At 49.1% G+C, this 15,448-nt stretch overlaps 1 long non-coding RNA gene across 1 annotated transcript; it reads left to right on the top strand.

The window, feature by feature from the left end:
* Nucleotides 1-7,364: 7,364 nt before the first annotated feature.
* On the top strand, nt 7,365-15,090 carry LOC138144737 (uncharacterized). Its single transcript, XR_011164015.1, has 2 exons — nt 7,365-7,464; nt 13,790-15,090. It is a non-coding gene; the product is annotated as an uncharacterized lncRNA (long non-coding RNA).
* Nucleotides 15,091-15,448: the final 358 nt, after the last annotated feature.

Below are 15,448 nucleotides of genomic sequence, written 5' to 3' on the forward strand. Positions count from 1 at the left end.
AGAGAGTTTCAGGGTCTGCAAACTGCTTCAAATATATTATCTCATTTGAGCCTCACAACAAGTCTATGAAATAGGCCCTATTATTACATCTCATTTTATAGAGAAGATAACTAAGCCTGGGATGAGTCAAATGACTGGCCCCGGGTTGCTAACAAGTCTGAGGCAGAACTAGACCTTGGGTCTTCCTCACTCCAAAGTCAGCACTCCAGCTTCAAACATTGCCTAGTTACTCTAATAATAACTAAAACTCCAGCTTTTTCAAAGTTGTTTTTTATGTCCACACTTTTCATTTAAGCTTGTTTCTTCTTATTCAGACACAGAGACAGAAAATGCCAGAGCTCTCAGAACATCCCACATTGAATGTCAGCACCGGAATCTGGGACCTGAGAGACCATCTCATTTCACCTCTTCATTTTGCAAAGGAAGTGGTCACCTAACCAGTAAGCAGGGGTGCCGAAACTGTAAGCCAACCTTCTGGCTGCCTGTATCGGCTCACTCCATCCTGCCACAGTGGGAACTTCCCTCAACCTAGAGAATGCCAGCATTCTTATACACACCATCCAGATGTTGGCCAATCATCCTTCCCTTTCCCTTATCCAGGCTACACATTCCTCTAACCTCTTTTTTCCAAGGGATTCCTTAAACACTTGGACTCCCTGGACTCACTCCGATTTCCTGGGCAATTAAGAACTTAACTACATTCCTCTAATGATAAGGGAGTGAGGAAAGCATTCCAGCATCCTCCTGCCCTTTGACTCTGGAAGACCCTTTGTATGCCCTGGAGGCCAGGCACAAACAAAGCTGGGAGCAGGAGCTAAAGAAGGGGGAAGGAAGAATTTTCATGTGAGACAGCCAAGAGGAAACCCAAGAGGCAACGACTGAGTCTGGGGTGGACGATGTGCCCGCCCCAACACCCAGCTCGAGACCACAGTGATGTTTGACTCATTGGTGCCATCAGAATAGGGACCATGACTAAACCGTGGGGTGCTGTTGTTGCTGTTGTTGAGTTCTGTCTGACTCTCTGTGACCCCATTCGGGGTTTTCTTGGCAGAGATACTGGTTTACCATTTCTTTCTCCAGCTCATTTTACAGATGAAGAAACTTTGGACAACAGGGTGAAGTGACTTGCCCAGGGTCACACAACTGGGAGGTGTCTGAGGCTGGATTTGAACTCAGGAAGATGAGTCTTCCTGACTCCAGGCTCAGTGTTCTAACCACTGTTCCATCTAGCTGCCTCCCAAAACCCTGGGTAGGGAAGAAGAAAATGGTATTCACCAAAATGGGTATATATAACTAACTAACTACTCCTTTGCTAACAGAACTCACATGAGTCACTCCTCTGTTCCTTGCATGCCTTTGAATCAGCCTGTTCTATGTCGAAATGTTTATTTTTAACCTGATGCTTGCAGGGGGACTGATGACTCCCTCGTCAACAGCTAGAAATGAGCCACATTCACATGTTAATTCGTAGAATTTCCCTTGGTGATAGAGATTGTCATTGGAAAGAGGTCCCCCAAACTGAGCCTTGCCCATGTGAACCCAATGCTACAAAGCTTCTAACAATACCTAAGCCCTGCCCTGATGCTTCCTCATGGCAATGAGGTGACTGACATGGGGCTCTCAAAGCCAGTCCAGGGGAGTGTGGGCCAGGCTTCCAGGACAGGCCATCTCTCCTTTTAGAACGTAAGCTCCTTGAAGGCAGGAAACCTATTTTTGCCTTTCTCTTGGTCCGTAGCTCTTAGCACAATGTCGAAGACACAGAAAGCATTTAGGAAATGCTTGGAGGTCATTGACTGTTGATTGACTGATGGACCGTAGACATTGACAGCTGGATAGAAGCTCATGAAACCATCTACTAAGGCCCAGTGGGGAAGGGGGGAATTGATATCTGGGGAGCTTTTCTCCCATTTTTGTAGCTCCTTAAAGGTCGGTCACCCAGTGTTTCTCTTTCTAACAACCCTGTGAACTAGGGAATGAAGGCATCATTGTCCCCATTTTACAGATGCAGAAGCTGAGATTCAGGGGTGGGGAGATGTGCTCAGGACCCCAAAGGGAGAGAGCCAGGACGTAGGCTGATGCTTACCAGCCCCACATAGTGGAAGTGCTTAACAAGTGACTGATCGATGATTGATGATGATGAAAGACAAAATCAGAGAGACTCTGAAAGGTCCCAGAATCCCAAGAGGGGAAGTATGTGGACTCTCCAGTAGGAGGAGGAAGCCCCGCCTCATTCCTTGGATTCTCCCCCAAGAGGCACCGCCCCCCCCTGCCCCACCCATCTGCTGTTGGCCTGGTAAGGGCTGGGTTGTCCCCTCCCCCCCACCTCTCACTGAGCCCTGGCTGTCTGCTTTATGGCCCAAGAGGGGATTGAGAAAAAGAGAAGGCAATTCCAGGGGTGGCCAGGGGCTAGGCCTCTCGAGACTCCAAGAGCTTTCTCCTCTTTCCAGGGCCCACCAGATCTAAGGGAATGATTCTTTAGTCCTGCTTGGAAGGCCCTATACTGAAAGAAAAATGGTGCCCAAATCTCCAAGTTCTTGATCCCACTCCACCAAATGACTTTGCATTTATTTTGTTCATATTTCACCTCCCCCCCTTAAATATGAGTTGGGGGGCCTTGTATCATGCCTACAAGGAAATAAAAACATTTATTATGCACCTACTATGTACCAGACACTATGCTAAGCATATTTACAAATATTATCTCATAACAACCTCGGTAAGTACCATTATTATCCCTGTTTTAGCAGAGGAAACTGAGGCAGCCAGAGGTTTTTAGGGACTTTCCTGGGACCAAATGGCTAGTGAATATTTGAACCAGGTCTTCCTGATCCCTAGGTCCCCAGGCACATAGGAGGGGCTTCAATGAATCTTGTTGAATAAATGAGATAATGAATTGAATTGAATAAATTCAATTGAATAAATGTTAAACAGTATTCCTAAAATTCGAGATCTAGGGCTGGAAGGACCCTTGGGTGCCATCTAGTTCAACCTTTGCTTTTGACACAACAGGAAAGTGGGCCTAGAGAGTTGATCCAACCCGTCCAAAGATGCACAACTGGTCAAGAATAGCCCCAGGCTCAAATTCAAGTGGTATCTTTTTTTCTTTTTTTTTTTTCCAAATTAAATGTAACAGCTGGTACCCTAAACCCTATACTCTGTACTCAGAGGTCAGCAGAGTAAAGAGGCCAAACCTTACAAAACTTAATGTCCAATCTTGGCACATCAGGATATGTGCCTTCTTCCCTTCCTTGGGCAGGTGGGGGACTCCGGGTGCAGAATGATGCATATGTCCACAAGTCTGGTCACTGTGGGTTTGCTTAACTGCTTTTCTTTGTTACAAGAGAAGACCCATTGGGTGAGGGATATGGGCATATGCAAAAATGGCTGTGATGTCAAAAGAGAAACATAGGAATTCAAGAAGAGGGAGAGATCAGAGACAGAACTTGCCCTCTCAGAAGGAAGGTGCTGCATGCTGGACGAGGCTTCATGTGTTTTTTCTCCACCACTGACAATTGCCACAGAATAAGACTCTGACCCTACCAGGAACTGCTTAGTCATTTTAGACTTCTGGATGACCAGGCCCACAACCCCCTCTAACCCCCTCTCACCCCCCTCTCCGAGGACTCCAGGCTCAAAGCAGGCAGGGTAAATTCCCAGGATGCCAGGCGGGAAAAGGTCTGATTTCCATCATCCCTGTGAGCATGTGAGGGCCGACCTCTCTCTGCTCTCAACTGCTCCCCTCTCTCCGGATTAGTCCTTCTGGCAAACATCTGGTGGCTGAGCCATCTCGGGCCTAGACCTTGGCAGCATGCCCACAGGACGGATCCACCCAGAGGAAGCTTGGGCTGAGCTGGGGACCACGTGGTGCTTTCTGCCTGACTGCTCTGACTAGGCCTCTCTTTGTTCCATCTCCTTCAGTTTTACTGTCAGCTTCCTAAGGACAGGAATCATGGCATCCTGGATCTCAGGTCCTTCAAGGGAGGCCAGCTAGTCCTAGCCCACATTACACAGCTGAAAAAACTGGAGCCCAGGGAACCCAGGGGCAAACCATGTGGGAGGTGGGATTGGAACCCAGGGCCTCTCTATCAAACTAAACGCTTCCGAAGGGCTCCTGTATTATAGACTGCTGTATTCTCCCACCCCTTTCACTTAAAAATAACAGTAGATAGCTAGCATTTGTAAATCACTCTAAGGTTTGCAAAGGGCTTTATAAACATCTCATCTGATCCTCACAACAACCCTGACAGGCTGGTGTTATTAGTACACCCATTTTACAGTTGAGGAAACTGAGGCAGCATGAGGTTCCTGGTTCCCAGTCTAGCCTTCCACACTCTGACTCAGTTTGACCATTCTTAGCAATATTCCAAAAAACAAGGGCCATTTTACAGCAGGCAGCCCAGGGGTTCAGTGAATAGAGTGCTGGGCCTCAAGTCAGGAAGATGAGTTCAAATGTAACCTCAGACACTGTGTGACCCTGGGCAAGTCTGCCTCTGTTTCCTCAACTGTAGAAGTGGGGTCATAGCACCTCCCTCACAGGGTGGGCAGGAGCATCAGATGAGGAGACTTCTGTGAAGGGCTTAATAAAGACTTGCTTCCTTCCTTCTGTCAGAAGTAGGTACTAATACCATGATGCAGTTAAATTTCCTAGAACCCAGAAGTATGGGAAAGTCCTTCCGACTGTCTTCTGGGCCTCCCTGGAGGTCTTCCTGCAGAAGGAAACACAGGAGGGGTCTTGAGGGAGGAGGCGGAGGGTAGCTTGGGCTTCAGCTACAGAGACAGCAGAACCTCCAGGCATGGGGAGGGAAAGGTGCCAGAACCTGGGCCGGCCCAACTCGGAGAACTGTTGGAAGTCCTTCAAAGCAGCAAAGTACAAGGGGTCTCACTTTAGGAAGGAAGGATGGGAGAGGGAGGAGCGTCCTGAGAAAGGCCATATTCATCATCATCGTTACTTCAAGCTTCCAAGATTGCAACCCACTTTATGAATCTTCCCTGATTACTCCTCACAACTGCCCTGAGAGGTGGGTGCTACTTTGATCCCCATTCTATAGATGGGGAAACTGACCAACTAGTAAGTGTCTGAGGCAGGATTTGAACTCGGGTCTTTCCTGACTGCAAGTCCAGCACTTTCTCCATCATAGGGTTGAAAGAACAGGGGGCATTTCACCTCAAGAAGAGGACACTTAGGGGGAACACAATCTGTTCACAGGGCTATCATTTGGAGGAGAGAGGTCTGTTCTGCTTGGTCCCAGAGGCAGAACCAGGAGCAATGGGTGCATGCTGTGGAGACCAACTGAGGCTTGCAGGGAGGGACCCTGTATGTGCCCTGGAGGTGATGGGTGCCCCCTCCCTGGAAGCCTTCAAGCTCAGGCTGGGGGCAGTAGAGGGGAGCCTGCTAGGGCTTGCTTCAGCCTTGCTTCAGGCTGTCCCTTCCGGCCTTCTACCTACATTCCATCCAAAAGCAACTCATAGTTATTTCTAAAACCAGGCCTATTTCCCACCTCCACGCATTTGCATGCCAAGAACTCCCTCACCCCTTTTCTATCTTTCTTCGTCCTTCTCATCCTTACAGGTCCCATTCCCAGAGAGAGAAGGGACTGGTTCCCTGTTTGTTTTTGTGTCCCCAGAACCTCATTCAGAGCCTTGCAGGAGAAGGCATTTGGTTAATGTTTGTTGAACTGAGTTGAATTAATTTAATTCCGCCTCCCAGTCCAGGCTTCTTCCCACTCAAGCACATCTCCTCTCCTTTGTGTGCCCATCAGGGCCAGATTGCTGCCAACCAGTGACTTCATCTCCTCTTTCAACAGAGAGGAAGGCCACAAATGGAGTTCACCTGATGTTGGCAAGGCATCTGACCACGCCTTTTCAAGCAGATGGAGGGTAAATGACTGGGCAGCAGGAATGTTCAGACCTGGTTCAATGATGCCTGGCCTTCACTAATGGGTCAAGGCAGGGGGTGCTGGAGTCAGCTGTTACCTCCCTGAGAGCCACTGTTCAATTATCAGGGAGAGACTTGATTTATCATTTTGTTAATTATCTGGACTTGAGAAAGTATTAATAATGCTGATTAAATGTCCAAGGGCAGCCTGCATACATTTTTGTTGTTGGGTTTGGGGAGCTGGTTGTTAAACATTTACCAGCACAGCCTTGGGTCAGGGTCACTTTGGAAGGAGGTCTGTCTGGGATCTCTTCTGTGTAGTCATCTTCCCAACAGGATGGGATCAGACGGCAGGCACTGATCCCACTTGCTGATCAAATCTGCAGATGAAAGAAAAGGCTTTGGACAGCAGGCCCCCCAAAAAGCTAGCTTACCCCACCACCTTGAAAATGACCAGAACTGAATCTGGCCTGGCCAGCCCAACCCATTGCAGCAGAGAATCATGGCTAAGGAGCTGACCTCAGACTCCACAAGACCTGGCTTTGAGGCCTGCCACCAATATCAACAGCTCAGTGACCCTGGCCTAGTCACTGCTCAGAATGTCAGGTAAATGTCTCAGACTGTAAAGTTCTACAGTGATAGAGGGAGCTCCCTACACCAGTGAAATCACAGATTGGAACAGGAAGAAAATTACCAAATGCCAGCTATACAAAGACAAAAATTAAACTGTCCCTGCCCTCGAGGTACTTACAGTTTACTGGAAGGGGGAAAGGATATATAACATGATAGTAGCTAGGATTTATATAGCACTTTACAAATATTATCTCTGGGAGGGAGGCACAAATAAGGAAACTGAGGCAAATAGTGGTTAAGTGACTTGCCCAGGTTTACACAGGATTTGAAATTAGGTCACCTAACTCCAGGTTCAGTGCTCTGATAAATATACGTTCACTGATAAATATATACCCGAAAATTGGAGAGAAAATACCAACCACTAAAGAGAAAGGGAAAAGTTTCCTATAGAAGGCAGACCGTGAGCTGAGCCACAAAGGTGAGGAAAGAGTGCGTTCCAGGCATGGTGAGGCTAAGGATAAATGTAAAGTCCTATGCTTAGGTTCAAAAAAATCAGCCTCCCAAGTACAAGGTAGCAGTTTCCCCTGAAAAAGAGGTAAAGGCTTTACTACAAACTTCATATGAATCAACAGTACAACATGGTGGGCCCCCCCAAGCCTCCATCGGAGAAGGGTGGCATTCAGGACCAGGTAGACGTTAGTGCCTCTGTACTCTGCCCACAACAGGCCGCATCTGGAACATTCCCTTCAGTTTTGGGCATTCCATTTTAGAAAGGAGGTTGATGATGCAGAGAGCTCCCACAGGGGGAAAAAAGCACAGGGAAGTGTTTGGAGCTCTGGCCATATGGAGATCAAAGCAAATGGGGGCGTTTCTCCTGGAGAACAGAAGACTGGGTGGGGGAGGGAAGGGGAGAACTGTCTTCAAACATTCGGAGCTATCTTGTAGAAGAGGAATGAGGTTTCTTCCGTTTGTCACAGCAAGCAGACACAGGGGCAATGGACAGATTCTGGCTCCAAGTAAGAAAAACTTTCTAATAATTAGAGTTGAGCAAAGGTATAATGGACTGCCTCGGAAGGGAGTGAGCTGGCTGGCACTGGATAAGCGCTTGTTGGGGATTCAAGAGCGGAGAGATGGGGTCAGTTATAGGCTGGACTCCATGAGCCAGCTGGGTTGGCATTGCTATTGTGTGAGGTGTAGTTGTAAATCCTGGCCTTTTACTCACTCCCCAGTGACCTTGGCCAGATCACCACACCTCTGGAGCCTGGATTAACTCAATTGTAAAAGGAGGGAGGAACAGGCTAGCTGGCCTCTGGCCTCAGCTACAAATCTGAGCTCCTTGCTTCTGACCCCTGAGGTTCCCATTATGAGATTCTAGGATATGGAGGCAGAGGGAGGAGCCCCTGGCTGGACCAATCACCCTACTTCTGCTTAACTGTGCCCAGATCTCCCTCAGACCCCCTGGACTTCCGTGGCCCACCTCTGCTCCCTGCCCTCAGCTCTGGCAAGCCTCCTCTCCCAGGGTTTAGCCGCCTCCTCCCCTAAAGGGATGCCAGAGGCACCCGCTGATAGCAGCCTCAAATTTCCAAAGCCAGGGGCGTGGAGAACCTGAACCAAGCCTGTTCTCCAGGTCTCTGCAGGGCTGCTCAGACCAGTTAGGGAGCCCCAGGTGAATTTCCTGCTTTTTTTCCACTTGGGCCCTTCCTTTCCCACCCCACCCCCAATCCATAAACCTGCCAGGGGATGAGGCTTTGCCTCAGAGTAGCAGAGGTTATGGAAGAGTTTTGCCAAAGAGAGAAGGGAGGGACCAGGAAATGGCCTGTGCCCCAGCCCTGGATGGCCCCTCTGGGTCCCCTCACACATCTCTCCCTATGTTAAAGGAACAACCCACGTGTTCTCCTCCAGCATGGGAAGGAGTAGAAGGGGAAAGCATCCCCTGGGCCTGGGTGGGGTTGGTACCAAATCCTCAGCCACATGGAGCCTGATATGTGCCTGGGGGGTGGGACATGGCTCACAGAGCTGCAAGAGACCTTTGGCGTTATCTAGTCCAACCCCTCTCATTTTACAGATGTGGAAACTGAGGCCCAGAGAAGGGAACAGACTTGTTCAAGGGCCCACAGTATCAGAGCCAAAATTCAAATCTGGGTCCTTGAAACAAGTATGATTGTCCCCACTTTATGGATGAGTAAACTGAGGCTCAGAAAGGTGAAGCCAGTTCCATGTCTAATCTCAGAACCAGGCAGCCCTAGTTCTAAGTGCATATTGTCATGAATCCCCTGTGTCTTGGCTCCCAAATATGATACACCTGCTGCCTCTGCACTCCCCCCAAGAAGGCTGGTGAGCTAGCTCTGAGTCCTGTCTGCCTGTATGGGGTTATTGATCAGCTATTCTGGTGTCATGGAGACAGTAGAATGGGTACAAGGGTTGGTGACCCTGGTCAAGTCATTTCCCTCCTCTGGGCCTCTGTAATATGGGAGATAATAACACCTACTGGGAGGCAGCCTTAGAGTCAAGAAGATCTGGGTTCCAGTCCTGCCACTGCCACTCACCCACTGTATATATGGCTAGGCAAATCAGACAATTTCTCCATGCCCCAAGCAGCATTCCAAGACCATAAAGTAGAGAGGAATCCCAATCTCCTTTGGGCAGCTAGATGGCACAATGGAGCCATGAAGACTCAAGTTCAAATCCTGCCTCAGACACATCCTAGCTCTGTGACCTTGGGCAAGTCACTTTACCCTGTTTGCCTCAGTTTCCTCGTCTGTAAAATGAATTAGAGAAGGAAATAGCAAATCACTCCAATACCTTTGCCAAGAAAACCCCCAATGGAGTCACGGTGACCCAGTCTGCTTCAGTGGAGGGGGTTTCCAAGCTGGGAGTTCCACATAATATCAGCCACTTACTTCCATACTCCCAGAATCCTCAGCTGTATCACAAAGGGAGGCTGTGCCCCTCTCTTACACCCATAGGGATGCCTGAGAAACGACCTGGTAAAGGGCCTTTGGAAGGTCCTTCCGCTGGCCCAGGAAGGAGGGATATTGCTAGGCCTGTACCTGGCACCTTTCCAGCTTGATAGGAGTTGGCACAGCCTCCCAAAGCCCCAGGTACCCCTACCCCAAGCCCACAATGAGGCATCAGAGGAGGATGTTTGTGAAGGACATGAGTTTCTGCAACGATTCCCAGAAGCTCCTTCCCCAGAGAAGACTGTGGTCGTACCAGCAATGAGCCCTCAAAGCAGTTTCTGTGCTGGGCAGAGGGAGCCAAGCCTCCCTGGCATCCCAGTGCCAGCCAGGAGGGAGGGAGAGCAGATCTCTGCCCCCAGGGCTTGTTGACATAGCAGAGACTTATGTGTCGGCCCCTGTTGGGCCAGGGCTCCCAGGCAGCTGCCCCTGTGGTCCAGGTGGCTCCTGGGACCTGCCTCTTCCTGCCCTGCCTGCACAGGAATCTGTTCTCCTTCCCAGAATGGAGATGAACAGCTTCTCTGTTCAGTAAGAAGAGGCGCTGGGCTCAGAGGGCTGGTGCCCCTGGGTGGTGTCAAGGACTTCAGAAGGAGCACCCTCTGAACATTCGTGGTCAGATATGGGAAGGGTGCCATCCACACAGCCGAAGCAGCTTTACTGGGGGACCCTTATCCTTCTAGGGAAGGGCTAGGCAGGGGCTTGGAATGGAAACTCCCTGAAAGCAGGAACAGTGGGACTTTGGTCTTGGTACCATCCCCAGTCTGTCAGGCAGTCAACAAGCATTTATTAAACACCAACTGTATGCCATGTGCTGTACTAAGCGATGTAGACACAAAGAAAGATTAAAACATAAATACACACACCGTCCATGCTTATATTCTTTTTTGCTTTTTTGGTGGGGGAGGGCAGTTGGGGTTAAGAGACTTTCCCAATGTCACAAGGCTAGTTTTTGTGTTAAGCGTCTGAGGCCGAATTTGAACTCAGGTCCTCCTGACTCCAGGGCTGGTGCTCTATTCCCTGCACCACCTAGCAGCCCCTGTGCCTATATTCTAATGGGGGAGACAACAAGTAAATAGGTCTGTGCCAGATAGAGTACACAGAGTGGATGAGGTAACCTCAAAGGGTCAGAAGGCCTCCTGCAGAAGGGGGGTTTTCAGTTCAATCTTGAATGAAGCCAGGAGGCAGCGGTCAAGCATTCCAGGCAGGGGGCACTGTCAGGGCAAAGGGATGGAGATCGGAGATAATATATCTGTGATATATTTGAGGAACTGCAAGGAGACCAAGGTCAGTGGATGTCAGGGTGCATAAGGTAGGTATAAGACAGGCAAGAAGAGGTCGGCTCACGATGAGCTTTACACAGCTTTACACTGCCCCCAGCTGCTTCTGCTGTGTGGATGGCACCCTTCCCATACTTGGCCATGAATGTTCAGAGGGTGCTCCTTGTGAAGTCCCTGACACCACCCAGGGGCACCAGCTGGCATGTAGGAGACCCTTACAAATGCTTATTGAACTATTGATTGATTAATGATCATGGAAGGCCACAAGAAAGGAAAGGGGTTATTTAATTCCATTCAACAAACATTTATTAAGTATTATACATCATATGTAGGTACATATTGTGCGCTGTCCTGGAGGTGTTTACATTCTACTGCATATAACTAATTGTGATGAGAAAAACTGAAAGAGAAAATGCTCACAACTAGGGAGATCAGGAAAGGTCTAGGGTTCCTGTGAATCTAGAAGAAAGATGAGGGTTTTGAGTAGCAGAGATGAGGAGTGAGGGCATTCCAGGCATGGGGCACTGCTTGAGCAAATGCATGGAGGTGGGAAATGGGAACTTCAGTCTCAGGAAGCAAATCATCCAGTTTGTGTGGAGCAAAGAATTGAAGAAGGCAGATAGTATGAAAGGCAGGTAGGAAGCAGATTATGGCATCAGTCAGTCGGCCAATGAACATCTGTGCAGCCTGTGGCTTATTGTCTTCCTCCAATCAACTGTGAGCTCTGTGAGGGCAAGGACTATGTTGCTCTTATTTGTAACTCCCAGAGCCTAGCACGGTGCCCAGCACATGGTAGGCCCTTATAAATATTTATTGAACTGAACTTTATCCATTGTTAATAATTTATTATTATGTAATGGCATGTAGAGTAAATAAATACGTTTATTTACCAACAATGAAGGGTTTTTTAAGTACCAAGATGAGGAATTCGTATTTGATTCTATAGGTTCTTGAGGAGGAAAGTGACACTGTCCTACCTGTGCGTGAGGAAGATTAATTTGGCAGCTTGGGTGGAGGGTGGACTAGGAGGGAGAAAGTTGGAGTGAGAAAGCTCAATGAGGAGTCTCTCACAGTAATCCAGGAGAGAAATGATGAGACCCAAATTGGGTGGCGGCCCCATGAGGGGAGGGGAGGAGATGCATTCTTGAGAAGTTTTGGCACCAGAAGGAACAAGAGTCAGTAACTAATTATCTATTAGGAAGAGGGAGGAGTCAGGGGTGGCTCAGAAGTCATGACCCTGAGACACAAAGGTGGCTTCAGTTTCCCCTGGGTACCAGACCCCCTTGGGAACAGTTTTAGAGTGAGGACCACCAGCAAAACCCAAGAGAAGATCCCAGGGATGGACAGTGGGTGAAAGGCAGTGTTGGGTGGGGGAGCCTGGGTGTCAAAGGCTAGATCAGTGGAATGCAATCGATGGTATTTCCCGGTAAGCTGAGAGGGCTTTTGGTGAGGGTCGGGGCTGGGCTGTTTGAGGACTGACCACCAGGTGAGGATGAATTCTGGCCATGGCAACTCTACCAAAGCCAAGTCAAATCACCAAGCATTCATTTAGCATTTACTGTGAGCTAGGCCCTGGGCAAATACAAGCAGCAGTGGAGAAGAAAAAAAGATAGCCAGCCTGGCCCCTTCCTCACATCCAGGATCCAAGAAGAATTCTCCAGTGGGAGGAGGGGGTCACTGGGGTGCAGGGAGCTGGGAAGGAGCAGAGTACTGAGGCTGCTCCTTTAGGCAGGCCACTAGCCTTTACTAAACTGTCTGGGTCAGGCTCTGAGCCAGGTGTCAGGTATACAGCTGGGGAATGTGCATAGATAAATAGGTGGGCTAGAGGGGCGGGGGCTAGTTCTGGTGGCCCAGAAGCAGAGCTTTGCAAGAAACAAGGGCTGCAAAGAAGTGGGAGGGGAAGGGAGGGGAGGGTTAGAATCAGGAGAGAAGGCATTCCAGGCATGAGGATGGCCTGAACAGAGATGCAGAGATGGGAGAGGAAGGCCAGCTTGGTTAGACCACAGCCCTTAAAGCTTGCAAAGCTTCTAACACAACGTCTTCATTTCATTCTCACCACAAGGAAGCAAGACAGGGTCTGGCGGCACCGATCATGTCCATCTCGCGGATGAAGAAACTGAGGGCCAGAAAGATGAGGGAGCGTCCGTGGCAGGCGCAGATTCTCCACTGGCCGGCGTGGCTTCTGAGCCGGTGGCTGGAGCACCTGAGCTGGCCAAATCGTTCAAGTATTACAGTGTAGGAGGGATTGAGGTGGTAAAATGGGAGCCTGGGGGTTAAAGGGAGTGATTGCCTCTGCCTCGGGAGCAGAAGAGCTGAGCAGGCCGAGTAGCAGGATTAGAGACCAGAAAACACGTGTTCCTGCTTGTGTGACAGTGTGTGTGGTGTGTCTGTGTGTGTGTGTGGGGGGGTGAGTGTGGGTGTGTGAATGTGTGAGTGTGTATGTCTGTGTGGGGTGTGGGGTGTGGTGTGTGTATCTGTTTGTGTGTATGTGTGTGAGGATCCGCCCATACCAGGCCCCTGGGCAAGTCACCTCCCTCCCAGCCTCAGTTGTCTGCTCTGTAGAGCGGATCTGATGGAGCTCTCAGAGTTTCTGTGAACAGAGCCTTCTGCGAAGCTGAAGCACCATCCGAATGGGCGTCATTATCAAGCAGCCCGCGGAGGGGCCGTGGTAGCCCATTACAAAGAAGGCTTTTTGCCGGCAGCCCCAACGTATTCCGCGGAGCAGCTGGAAATCCGGGAGCTTCCCGGGCTCCTCCCTCCCTTTGATCCCTGCGGCTGCCGAGTTGGGCTGATCCTTTCTGCGCCTTGTCCCCGGGAGCCTCCCCTCCCTCTCTGACTCCTCTGCCTCCTTGGCCACCAGCCTCGCCTCGGACCCTCGTCCATGCAGCCCCGATTGTCTTTTTCTTTATCAAAGTCTTTCTTCCCAGCCTCCCCGGCCTCTTGGCCTCGGGATTCTCTCCAAGACCCCCTCTTTATCCTGTTTCCATGTTGACTTCCTCATTACTGCTCACAAAGGCAGGGGCTGTCTTTGCAACCTCCCCTGCAGAGGAGACTTTGTAAGTGATAGCTGAGTGACTAGCTGAGTGTCCTTCCATCTCTCCTTGCAGGGCTGGTTAGAGGCAGAGCACCGCAGACTGGAACCCAGGTGTGCTATACAGGACACTCATTCCACATGGAAGAAGCTTGCAGCCAAGAATCAGAAGACCATAGGTGAAGGGTCAACAGGACCCTCAGAGGACCACTCATTTTGCAGAGGAGGAAACTGAGGCCCAGAGAGGCTAAAGGTCTTGCCCAAAGTGACACAGATAATATTTGAACCAAGGTGGGATAGTGTTGTATTGGGAAGTCAAAGGACCTGGGTTCAAATCCCAACTCTACCACTTCCTGGTCTCATGACCTTGGGCAAATGCACTTAACTTGGACCAAATGACCTCTGAGGGCCTTTCCAGCTGTAGTTCCTGTAATCTGACAAATTCCAGTCCTCAAATAGAAAATGTGTTGCACTGTTCTTCCCATTAGCTCCTTGGATAAACTGGCTTTTCTGGGGTTTTCCAAAGAGTGAAGGCAGAAGAGGGGTATTGTACTTTGCCACAGACAGGGCTTAAACTCATCTCTCTTGAATAACCCTCTCTCCCATAGGAAATAGGAAATTCCTCTTTCTGGCTTTCTAGTCCAAAACTTATTTACCTACCAACAAGTACACAAGGTAAGGGGGTTCAAGCACCATTGTGCCCATTTCCCAGATTGGTCAATGGAGCCTTATTCCAGAGCCTTATGGGTGTCTACGAAACTGATCTCTGCTTGGGCTGTTATTAGAGATGCTGTTGGGGTCACTATTTACTATTATTATACCAGAGGCAGCTACCACCATCTTCTCTCATCTGTATCTGGGCTAGACGCCAACAATGACTTGCTCAGAGACTACCTAATCAGCATTTTGGTGGGTCCTCGGCTCCCCCAGGGTGACTATTGCCTTGGATTGATACAACAGTAACCACTGCTGCTCACATTTCTGTGCAGCTTAGAAGCTTAGCAGGTACTTCCCCTCCCCCCCCAAACCTGAAAGATAGGCAAGTATATGTCCATTTTTTAGATCTGAGAACTGAGGCCCAGAAAGGCAAACTGACCTGCCTCAAGGTCACACAGCTTGTAAGTGCTGGAACTAGAATTCAAATCCAAGTCCCAAGGGATTCTTTCCCCCTTTGAAAAAATGTGTTTTGTATGACTAATGTAGAAATATGTTTAACAAGATTGTCTATGTATAACCTATATCAGATTGCTTGCTGTCTTGGGGAGTGGGGAGAGGAGGGAGAAAAAAATGGAACTCCAAATCTTACAAAAGTGAATGTTGAAAACTTATCTTTACACAATGTAATTGGAAAAAATTAAAATACTAGTAAGAAAAAAATCATGGCTGTTGTTGTTTTTAATTACAAACTTAACAGTCATTCAGCTGATACAAAGACCACAATCCAATCCCCAATTTGGGAGTGAATAAGAACGCTTTTGAAAGACCTCAGTACTTTGGCCAGAGCCGGAACCACACAACTTCAAAAGCTCAGTGGGTAAACAAACTCCCCACCCCTTGACAGGGGGTGATAGACCCAGGACAGAATGATCTGGGCATTTGTTCTCAGACGTGACCGATGTGCACCCTTGTTAGCTTGATGAGACATTCAGTTTTAAGCTCAAATAGTGCAAAACCACAAGACTTTTGGGAAACCCCATTTTTTTTTAAGGGAGTGTGTGGGGAGGTGGATTACTGT

The sequence above is a fragment of the Petaurus breviceps genome, unplaced genomic scaffold, assembly GCF_028583685.1.
Source record: "Petaurus breviceps papuanus isolate PSGF00001 unplaced genomic scaffold, PetGlider_PUasm1.0 90721, whole genome shotgun sequence".
Taxonomy (NCBI): domain Eukaryota; kingdom Metazoa; phylum Chordata; class Mammalia; order Diprotodontia; family Petauridae; genus Petaurus; species Petaurus breviceps.